The following is a 10,149-nucleotide window of genomic DNA, read 5'->3' on the forward strand; positions in this document are numbered from 1 at the left end:
GGGACACCGGTTACAGCAGCATTTTATGGGTTCTATTGATACTGGAGGTGTAAGCGGAAACACGCTTACGAGTTGCCTTTGGTCATGGTGTTATCACAACCATAGAAACCCTAACTAAGACATAGGACAGTTTTTCCCATCCTGTGTAACAGCAGAATCAAAACCAGAATAGAAGTTTCAAGACACCTGTTTATCCTTCCCCTGTATAGATTTTCTATACTTTATGGCTGCCTACTGAAATGCAATTTTCACAAAAGTATATATATATATATATATATATATATATATATATATATATACTTTACAGCTTTTTAAATCCTTGAGTTTTGTTTTGATTTTTAAATTAATTTTTTACATTTATTTTTAGGTGTCATATACGTGAAACATATTTACATCATTTCCTCCTCCTCCTCCCTCCATCCTGTTACCTCAAAATTGTGGTCCGTTTTCTTTAATTATTGTTATCACACACAGAGGTGGGGAGGAGGAGGAGGGAGAGGAAGAGAAATATACTAAAACAACCTGCTGAATCCACTTAATGTTATGTGTATATATTTATGTTTTGAGAGCTGGACACTTGGCATTGGGTAACCAATCAGGGGCTCATTCCTAGGGAAGACTAATTTCTCCTAGCTCAGCAATTATTAATTGCCAGTAGTGTTTGATCTAGGGGTAGGGCTTTGTCACGTTTCCACCAGGCACATTTGGCATGATAACTGGTATTGTCATTGTTTTGGTCTTGTTTTGAACAGCCACACTGTTACTATTTCATGGGTGTAGCTTTGACTTCATTGACACAAGGCTCAACCTTGCAGCAGAATTCCGGGCTCTTATAACCTTCCCCCTTTCTTGTGATGTTCCTTCAGACTCTGATCTAGGGATGCTGTTGTTGATGTTTTGTTTTGAGACAATGTCTCACTATGTAGCCCTGGTTGGCCTACAACTCCCTATGGAGACGAGGCTAGCCTCAAACTGGCAGAGATTCACTTGCTTCTCTGCCTGCTGAGTGCTGAGATTAAAGCTTGAGGCACCGCAGGCAGCTATGAAGAGACCTACACAAAGTGTAAACCTGACTGTATTTGTAAACTCACTTAGATTAAAATGTTCTTTTCTTTTGGTTGTGATAAACACTTTCAATGTTATTTAAAAAGTAGTTCCAGAAAACTGAGCATGGTGGGGCATAGCTGTAGTCCCCCACTTAGGAAGCAGAGGTAGGAGGACTATGCAAGTTTGAGGGCAGCCTAACCTTCGTAGTAAACAGATAAACAAACAAATTAAAAAAACAGGGGGCTGGGAGGTGGCTTAATGGTTAAAAATGCATATTGCACTTGCCAAGGACTCAAGTTCATTTCCCAGCAGCAGGTGGAACAGTTCATAATCACCGTCACCCCAGCTTTAGGGACCCGTTGCCCTCTTTTGACCTAGCTGGGTACCTGCACTTTTTATCTCTCCCCGACATACATAACCCACGTAAGTAAAATGTAATCATGAAGCCAACAATCACGAATGTCACTCAAGTAAAGCTTCAAACTAAACAAAACAAAATGTAAATATTCTTTATCACATAAAGTATGCTAGTGATGGGGCTTAAAGCAGAAAATTTGTGTGTGTGTGTGTGTGTGTGTGTGTGTGTGTGTGTGTAGCTTAGAGCAGTTCCGTTTCTATGCAACTCTGCCAGTCCTAAATCTAATGAGTACCCACAGCCACAGACACTATCAAATAACTGAGGTGAAATTACCTGTGTGAAAGGATGGAACTGCCTACACAAGCCACCATCAGAAGGAAAAAACAAATTACAAAATGACAGGGACAATTTTTCCCTTTTCCCATTTTGAGCAGACAGTGAAGACCAAGTGTCCACTCTCCACTTGACTGATACCTCGTAGGCTTTGTGAAACATCTTCAAAGAAAAAACAATCTATATTCAGAAAAAAAATTGTAAGGAATGAGAATGCTTACTGTGTCAAAATGGTGTATTAGACAGAGGGAGAAGTGGTCACAGCCTGAACAAAGGATATTTAAAGGTTAAAGCAATTAAAAGTTGTCTAGAGTTGAAACTGAGGGTGGAAAGAAGTTGCTTATTGTCTCTCTTTAGGCAAGGTAATAACATTATATTACATAGGATACATTTTTATCTTTATATGGTCTGGAAAATGATGTTTATCGGGAGTGCTTTGCTCATTTTATAAACTGTCTTCTGACTATTAAAAACCTATGAGATGCTAGCCTTTTCCCCTGTTGTTTTTCATGGAAAGGATCAGCTGAATCTGAGCACATTTGCTGAATAAAACATCATACAATCAACAGGATGATTTTTATTCCTTAACATTTCTCCCTGGGGAAGGCACTTACCCTAAGAACTATTTTGCCTGATGACAAGTAGGCCTCTTCCTGACTTTGATAGCGTCCAATGCACTGAGTCGCCTAATTTGCATCTCTCTACTAAATGGTTTTAATTAATTTTGCATTGTGCTTACTGACTAGTTTTAATTAGCAGTTAAATCAGCTCAGTTAACGAAAAATTGAAGGTGTTTATATGAATGCAAATCATACTGAGTTCTCAGGGCATGAGTTGCAAACTTGCTCCAAGTCACTGAGGTTAGATTTCTTTAGGCTTTGTTAAAAATATTTAATATAAGATGATATAAAAGTATCTTACATGTATTTTCCCATCACTAAACTATGGACAGCTCTGATTCATACACTGACCTTCCCTTCCAAGCCTATGTTTTGGTTTGTACTGAGGTAAGTTTTGGGACGAGGTCCAAAACTAATGACACATATGACTTAGAAATGACATGGGGTTTCCTTAGTGAGTCAGTCTGGGGCAGATTGGACACAGAAGTGCCACGAGCTTCTCCACAAATACAAGACACAACTCTTGTGTGGCTCCCTGGTGATTTTCATGTTCAAGGAACAATGAAATCAGGAATAGGGTGTTGGGAGGGGTTGGGAACAAAGATGGAGGTGGAGAGAGGAGGAGGGTTTGGAAGAAGGGAATGAGATGATGTAAATACAATACTCGTGTATAAAATTCTCAAAAAAATAGGAAATTAAAAACAAAACTAAACAATTACTGATATTGATATTGATGATATTGTGGCAGAAAAATTCCCCCTGTTAATATGGCTGCTCCTGTGAGTATCATCCTGATGGGTGCCTTTCTATATACATAGGTAAATGTTAAAACTTACTACAATTATGCATATTATAGTTTATGTCATATGTTTTTATGTATTTACATTCTGCTTTCTTCTTTGCTCAACATTATATTTGAGAATTTGTATCCCAATCTGAAAATTCTAAATGACAATATTTTTAAGTGATCAGATAAAAGTACATTTAAATAGAAGAATCTAGACACATTTCTCTGGTTTTGATTTTGTACATAGATGTGCTCAGTTCCTACTAACAAAAATCACATTAAAGTAAGCATTTGCAGGAATATGTGTTAATGTCTTATTTTTTTCCTTGAGTTTCATAAAATGAAATTTAAAAGTGAAAGATAAAGCTGTTTCTGGCTAAATTCTATTTACCAAAGAGTTTCTGAGGAACAGTCCAGTCTTTCCAGTGAAGTGTTCTAGCTCTTCATTGAATATGTATATATTTAGTTTTTTTTAATCTTCATACTTGCTTCTTAAGACATTTTGTGGTGGCAAGATACAGCATGCATGGCACTCTTCTTATTAGTATTTATTCATCATTGTTTGTGTTCTTTCCATTCAATTTCAGGCCATTCTGCCACTTGAAAGTGATGAGTTTGATGAGTTTAAATTGGCACCTTTACAACATTTCCTCCTCCTTTTCCTCCCTCCAAACCTTCCCATATGTCCCTTCTTACTGTTTTTCAAGTTCCTGGCTTCTTATTTCATTGGCTGTTACTAGTGCACATGTGTATACATTTGGAATACATATATGATTGTGAACACAACCTGCTCTCTCAGCCTAACGCTATTTTTTTGTATGTTTGCAGGGATGACCATTTGGAACTGAATAACCAATTGGTGTGCTCTTCCCTGGGGAAGGTGATTTCTCCTGCTCTCAGCATTTCTTAGTTGCTTGTAGATTTCATGTAGGGTTGAAGCCTTGTGGGCTTTTCTCTACCCATGTTGGTATGTCTGTTGGTGTCTTCCTTGTTCACCTCCTGTTAAAGGCGAGGTGTGACCTGTATGAGCCAAAGTCAAAAGGAAAAATAAATCGCCTCTGTTCCATCTTTGCAGATATGGAATTGCTTCATTATTCTGTAGTGTCTGCACAGTTGACATTACTGCATCTTCTTGACATCAGGCAGTTTTGTTACTTTGCCATGTCTCCCGTTATCTGTAAGGTCAGCTCTTAGAAGCTACCAATAGAGCAGACATGACTTTCTTATCCTCAGTCTACAAGTGATACAGCCCGTTCTCCTTGTCTTCTCTCTCTCTTTTAAATAGTGTGTGTGTTTAAATTTATCACTGTCACTAATAGCAGTGTGCAGAATGATCTTGCTCTTTTCTCCTTCTACCTGACACGTTCTGCTTTCTGATTGGAATGTTTTCATCCTGGCATTTGTAGCCAGGCACAATTGGATTTAAAACCATCATGTTGCTATTCTATCTCACACAAACACATTAGTTATTTCTTGAATTGTGCTCTCAATCAAGTGATTTTAATATTCCTTTTAACTCTCCTGTGAAATGTTCTTTGTTGTATATTTTAGAACATATCATTGCTCAAGTTGCCTGGGATTCACTCTTCCCACAGTCCCTGCAGTTTCTGTGGGTTTTGCATATCTGCATTGTTTTAATGGCACATTTCTCAGAATGTGTCCCTATCATTAAATGGCACACGACCGCATTGAAAATGTAAAGAGAAAGGAACAGAGGAAGAACACAGGGTGCTTCCCAAAGGGATGGCTCAGCAGAATTCTCTTGGAGGTCAGGAAGATGAAAGAGTAAACGTGCTATTCCTCAGTTGTCTATATTCCCTTTCCTTGCTCATGTTTTTAATAGAAAAATGTTTTCACTCTTCCATGATGTCCAGACTTATCCAAAAGATGTAATGGTGTCACCCACAGCTGGGATTATGTACATATAAAATATTTGCCCTCATCCTATGCATCCTAATGAATGCCACTGGAACTGAGATGTGCTGAACCAATTTGCCAGATGACCACAGATAATGACAGACACACAGATGAGCAAGAATTTGCATTGATACCGGCGAGCCTGGAGAAGAATTCTATCTTTAGTAACTAAGAAGATGAATGGGGAAAAGTATGATAGATACAAATAGCAGGGTTCATTACACAATAAGAGGGTATTATCAGACACACGATGAAGATAAATTCCACTGATGTCAGGGGCATCATATTATTATATCTAATCTATCATCTTGTTAATGCTATTTCTATGGAAACATTAAAAGAAATTAAAGTACTAAAACCTGAAAACCCGATCTGACAGCTGTATGGGAGAAAAGAAAAATACCATGATTTTGCTGAAGTATCTGATATATTTTCCCAAAGTCATGTTAATGACCTTTAACATTATAGCTTAATAACCTTTAGCTCGTGTATAAATAATTAAACAGAGCATATGTGTAAAAAAATCCCTGTATGTACTATATTATTAGTTTTATTTTTAGGAACTAATGCTAAAATATCTAAATTGATATATGAAAAAATAATAATTTGTTGTTCTTTTATAGTAAGCACAAATCAACTCAGTGTAATGAGACCTTATAGGTTTTTACGAATTTTTAAAAGAATATCAGACTCAGTTGCTCATATTGCTGCCACGAGTTGTCGTAAGTTGGATGGATATTTTACACTCCCCCACATAGGTGGAGAATGACTTTATCAGTTATGATTTATTTATTTTATCATTTCGACTCCTCTGTCATAATTTTCAGGGATACTGTGATACTTTTATCTATGTAGAGATTGTGTGTGTGTGCAGATGTGTATGAGTGTATTACAGAAAGATGAAGGCTGATGGAGAAAGGCATTAAAGAAACCAAACATTCTCAAGCTTAATAGGCAAGTACAAATTCTGCTCTCAGAACACTTACCTTTCTAGAGAGAAGAACAAGGAGAGAAATATTTGCAAGCTTCAGCTATCTCCCTCTGTCTTTTCATTCTTTCATACATTCTGGGTAAAATCAAACTGATTACCTGTGACCTTGTGATGAAAAGAAACAGAAAATAAGAATAAACACTTGGGTTCAGGTCTGTTGTAAGTTGACGGTGGGCTTCTCTGCTTGCCTGTCATGTAGCACAATGAGGTTCAAGGTCTCCTCAGATAGATCTGCAACAAGTTTGTTCTTTTGACATTGGTAACAAATTTTGTGATGGTCAAATGACAGATGGGAAGACCCATCAGTGACAGGAACTGATTATATTGTCATGTCCCCGAAGGTGAGGTGATTGGGTTTTCTAATCTAAAGAAGTCTAGACAGCAACTTTGCACAAAGGTTACCTTTCCTAATGTAAAATCAATTTCAGATTGTATACAGTGAGCTCATCATTGGTCATCTCAGCTGCTAGGACCCATCATTCCATGAGAGCAAATGGCTTTTCCAGAAAAATATCTGATGCAGTTTTTAATTTGAGTTGTATTATTTCCAGAAACTTCTGCTGTGAATACCTTTGAGCAGACATTCCTCAGCAGACTTTTCCAAAAGAGGAGAAAGGACATTTGTTGGGTTGTTATATTCATTCAGGTGGCACAATGAACCTATAAGCTGCTTTTAGCTGGGGAGGTTGGCAGTCCAGAGTGGTTAAATAATGTTGAAAGCCTGAACAGAAGCTTTATGTTTTGAAAGTTAAAGCGATCAACAGAAATCATTTGCTCTTCCTCCTGCAATGGACGATCTTTCTGTGTGAAATCTGAACTAGTCAACAATTTTCTAAACATCAGCTTCTTGCTGTGTAGAGGGATGTTTTTATATCTCTGACTAGAGTCTCAGGTATAACTGGAAGTACCTTTGTAGTTCTGTTCAATCCACGCTGTAAGCACAAAGCTGGGTCCTGTTATCAGTGAAGGGTGCAGAAGTAGCTGCAGCACCGGAATAAAAAAACTTGCCAGCAAGAGCTAAGGCAAACAGGCAAAAGCAGAACTTTCTTCTTCTTTCTTTTATCCAGTTATCACCTGTAACTGCTGCCCATATTTAGGGGAGGTCCCCCACTTTAAATAATCTGATCAAGAAAAATCCCTTTCAGCTGTGCCCAGTGGCTTGCCTTTCGGTTAACTACAGATCCAGTCAAGCTGGTAGTTTGGATAAGTGTCCCTCAGAGACACACACCCATTAAAGGCTTGGTCCCCACCTCAAGGCCCCATTGGGGAGTGGTGGAACTTAGGTCATCAAGAAAAAGGCCTTCAAATGGGGGATTATGGGACCTTGTCTAGTCTTCTTTTTCATTTGTCTTGCTTTAATTTCTAGCTTTATACAGTAAGAGGTCTGTACCATCAACTTTCTGCCCAATAGGTATCTGCTACCTCACTGCAGATACAAAAACAATGAGGCCAACAAGTCACGGTTTGCAACCTCAAGCAGAAACACTTTTGTCATTATGCAACCTCTTGCTGCAGACATTTTGTTACAGTGATTCGGAGTAAAATAACACGCTGAACAGGTAGAAGACACATTCCACAACCTAAGACCACTATACCCCAACGTTTCCTTTCCAGGTTCTTTTCCATGATCCAAGCCAGGAGTATCATGGGATGACATATAATGACATTTCATGCCATCTCCATATTTATGAAGTCAGCACGGAGGAAACCGTTTTGACTGTTTAGAAACTGGAATAAAATTGCATCGACTATGTAAGTGTCACAGTCATCTCTAACAAAGGCATCATTTTCTTTCTGCTGAGCTACACAGTTATAGAAAAGACTTCTCCCAAGGGCTCACGGGTGGCTGATGTGTTGGCTGGAAGCAAGGGCTTGGGCATTAACTACATCTCTGTGAGTGTGAGGAATACTTTTAAGCTTCCTTTTAAAAATCGTAAAGAGATACTATAAATATCATGAGTCTTTTTAGGGCATGAAGCTACAAATGTAAGTAGCGAAGTTACAGGTACAGTACTCTCAGATTTAAGGCTGTTAGTGCAATTAAAATTCATTAACAAGAGTACTAGCCTCACCCAGCATCACTTTCCATAACAACTGGGTTGTGTGATGATGAAGAAAGGACTTATAAACGAAAACAGAAGGGCAAAGCCAAGTCCAACTACTCTGTGAAGAAAAGTCCAAATACCCGAGGATGAATTTCTGCACGCCATGCCATCCAAGGAAACGGGTCACGCACTCACGTGCTTTGATGTAACATCTTTGTCAAAGAATGTCCTCAGGACTGGAGTCAACTCCTCCTCCGCCCATTCTCAAGAGAAGAAGCTGCCACTTAACACTCCGCGGGGGTGGTCTTCCATCACAGTCCCCAGCGTGGTGCTTCCGATTTGTCGCCTACCTCGGTTTGTTAGTGCGTTAGGAACAGCTTGGACAGCCTCCTCCCCCCCCCCCCCACACACACACACTCACCCTGTGTAGTGAATATGCAACATCGCTGCATGCTATGATGGGCGAAATAAGTTGCATGGTGGAAACGGGTCGGGATTCACGGCAAAGAGGTGTGTGTTCCAAAGTCACAAAGCCAGCTTATTGTCCAGGGCCCGGGCGGTGTCCCATGATGCAGACATGATGGAGTCATTGCTATGCATCACACAGAGCCATCCAGGAAGTGGGAAAGGGAGACGCAGACTCATCCTCTGGCTAGCGGAGCTTTAACAAGATAGCCTTTCATTAGGCGGATTCCTAAATGTTAGCCAAATTCTTTTATGCTGAGACTGCGAAGGGCTGGCCACACACGAGATCCACTTGCCGCTCTGCGGACGCTGCTAGAAAGTTCTCTGAGGTTGCTTTCGCCAGTGTTCAGAGGCAGAGCGTGGGGGCTGGGCGGAGACTTGCCTTTCATGTCCTGAGAAGGACAGTCATGTGTTTTAGTTTAGCTGATACATTCAAAGAGAAGGGACAAACAATAGAGGCTTTGCATATGGTGGCTGTGGCTGTCACATGGACCTCATTTTCTCATGCACAATATATTTGTTATTCCACAAGCTGGTTATAATTCACTTAAGGCCCCTTTCCATTCAATTTTATCTAATAAACTAATGAAATGGCCCAGTGAAGTCTTTATGGTCAGTGTAATTTGGGCGAGTTACTTAGCCTGTGTTTCCTTAAAGATGTTAATGGTACAGCATTACTCTCCCAGCGTTCTTCCTCTCAAAGAGCTCAAGGGAGAGAAAGGGCCCCAAGTCTGGGTACTATCATGATGTATGTATTTAAAATTATTCTCAAGATGAATGTTTGTATGGAATAAATAAGGTTTAATTTACTCTTCTTGTGTATGAAGGCAACTATTAGCAAGTGGCTTCATTTTTTTTTGTGGTCCTACTGTTAGATATTAGCTGTCATTTTTCTTCCTAATAATTTCCTTATTATTATTATTATTATCATTACAATCTCCTTTATTGGGGCAAGGGAGATGGCTGAGTGGGTAAGGTACTTGAAATACAATCATAAAGACTTGAGTTCAGATAATTAGCCAACACACAAAAAGCTAGCCGTGGTGGCGCATGTCAGGAACACTAGTTTTGATTGGGTGGAGACAGGAAGATCCCCAGCAAGTGCTGGCTAGCTAAAATACTGCCAAAATGGTAACACTCAAGTTTAGTGAGAAATCTTTTTATAATTACTAATGTAGGGAACAACACAGAAAGATGCCAAGGGGCAACCTCTGGTCTTTCATACATATAGACACAGGATTCCTTTAATTAACTTATTTTTATATCATTTATTGAAACAGCTAGGTTTACCTTGGGTTAATAAGAATCATGACTGTAAGGAGTTATTAAATAAGATCTATCACTGAAGAAAAGTAACCCACCAGGAGATTTTAAAAACTGCTATACCAGCCAGGCAAGTGGTGGTGCTTATCTTTAGTTCCAGCAGGCAAGTGGCAGAGGCAGTTGGATATCTCTGAGTTTAAGGCCAGCCTAATCTACAGAGTGAGCTCCAGGAGAGCTAGGGCTACACAGAGAAACCTCAAAAAACAACAAAAACAAAAACAAAAAACTGCTATACCCTGCAATAGCATGAGATGAAGAAACAC

General features: G+C 39.3%; 1 long non-coding RNA gene across 1 annotated transcript; it reads right to left on the reverse strand.

Annotated features, from left to right (window-relative positions):
* Positions 1–3,476: 3,476 nt before the first annotated feature.
* LOC132649173 (uncharacterized) lies at positions 3,477–8,880 on the reverse strand. Its single transcript, XR_009587612.1, has 3 exons — positions 8,520–8,880; positions 6,049–6,158; positions 3,477–4,165 (listed from the first exon to the last, which is right to left on the reverse strand). It is a non-coding gene; the product is annotated as an uncharacterized LOC132649173 (long non-coding RNA).
* Between the last annotated feature and the right edge of the window lie 1,269 nt (positions 8,881–10,149).

This window comes from Meriones unguiculatus, chromosome 19 (genome assembly GCF_030254825.1).
Source record: "Meriones unguiculatus strain TT.TT164.6M chromosome 19, Bangor_MerUng_6.1, whole genome shotgun sequence".
Lineage (NCBI taxonomy): Eukaryota > Metazoa > Chordata > Mammalia > Rodentia > Muridae > Meriones > Meriones unguiculatus.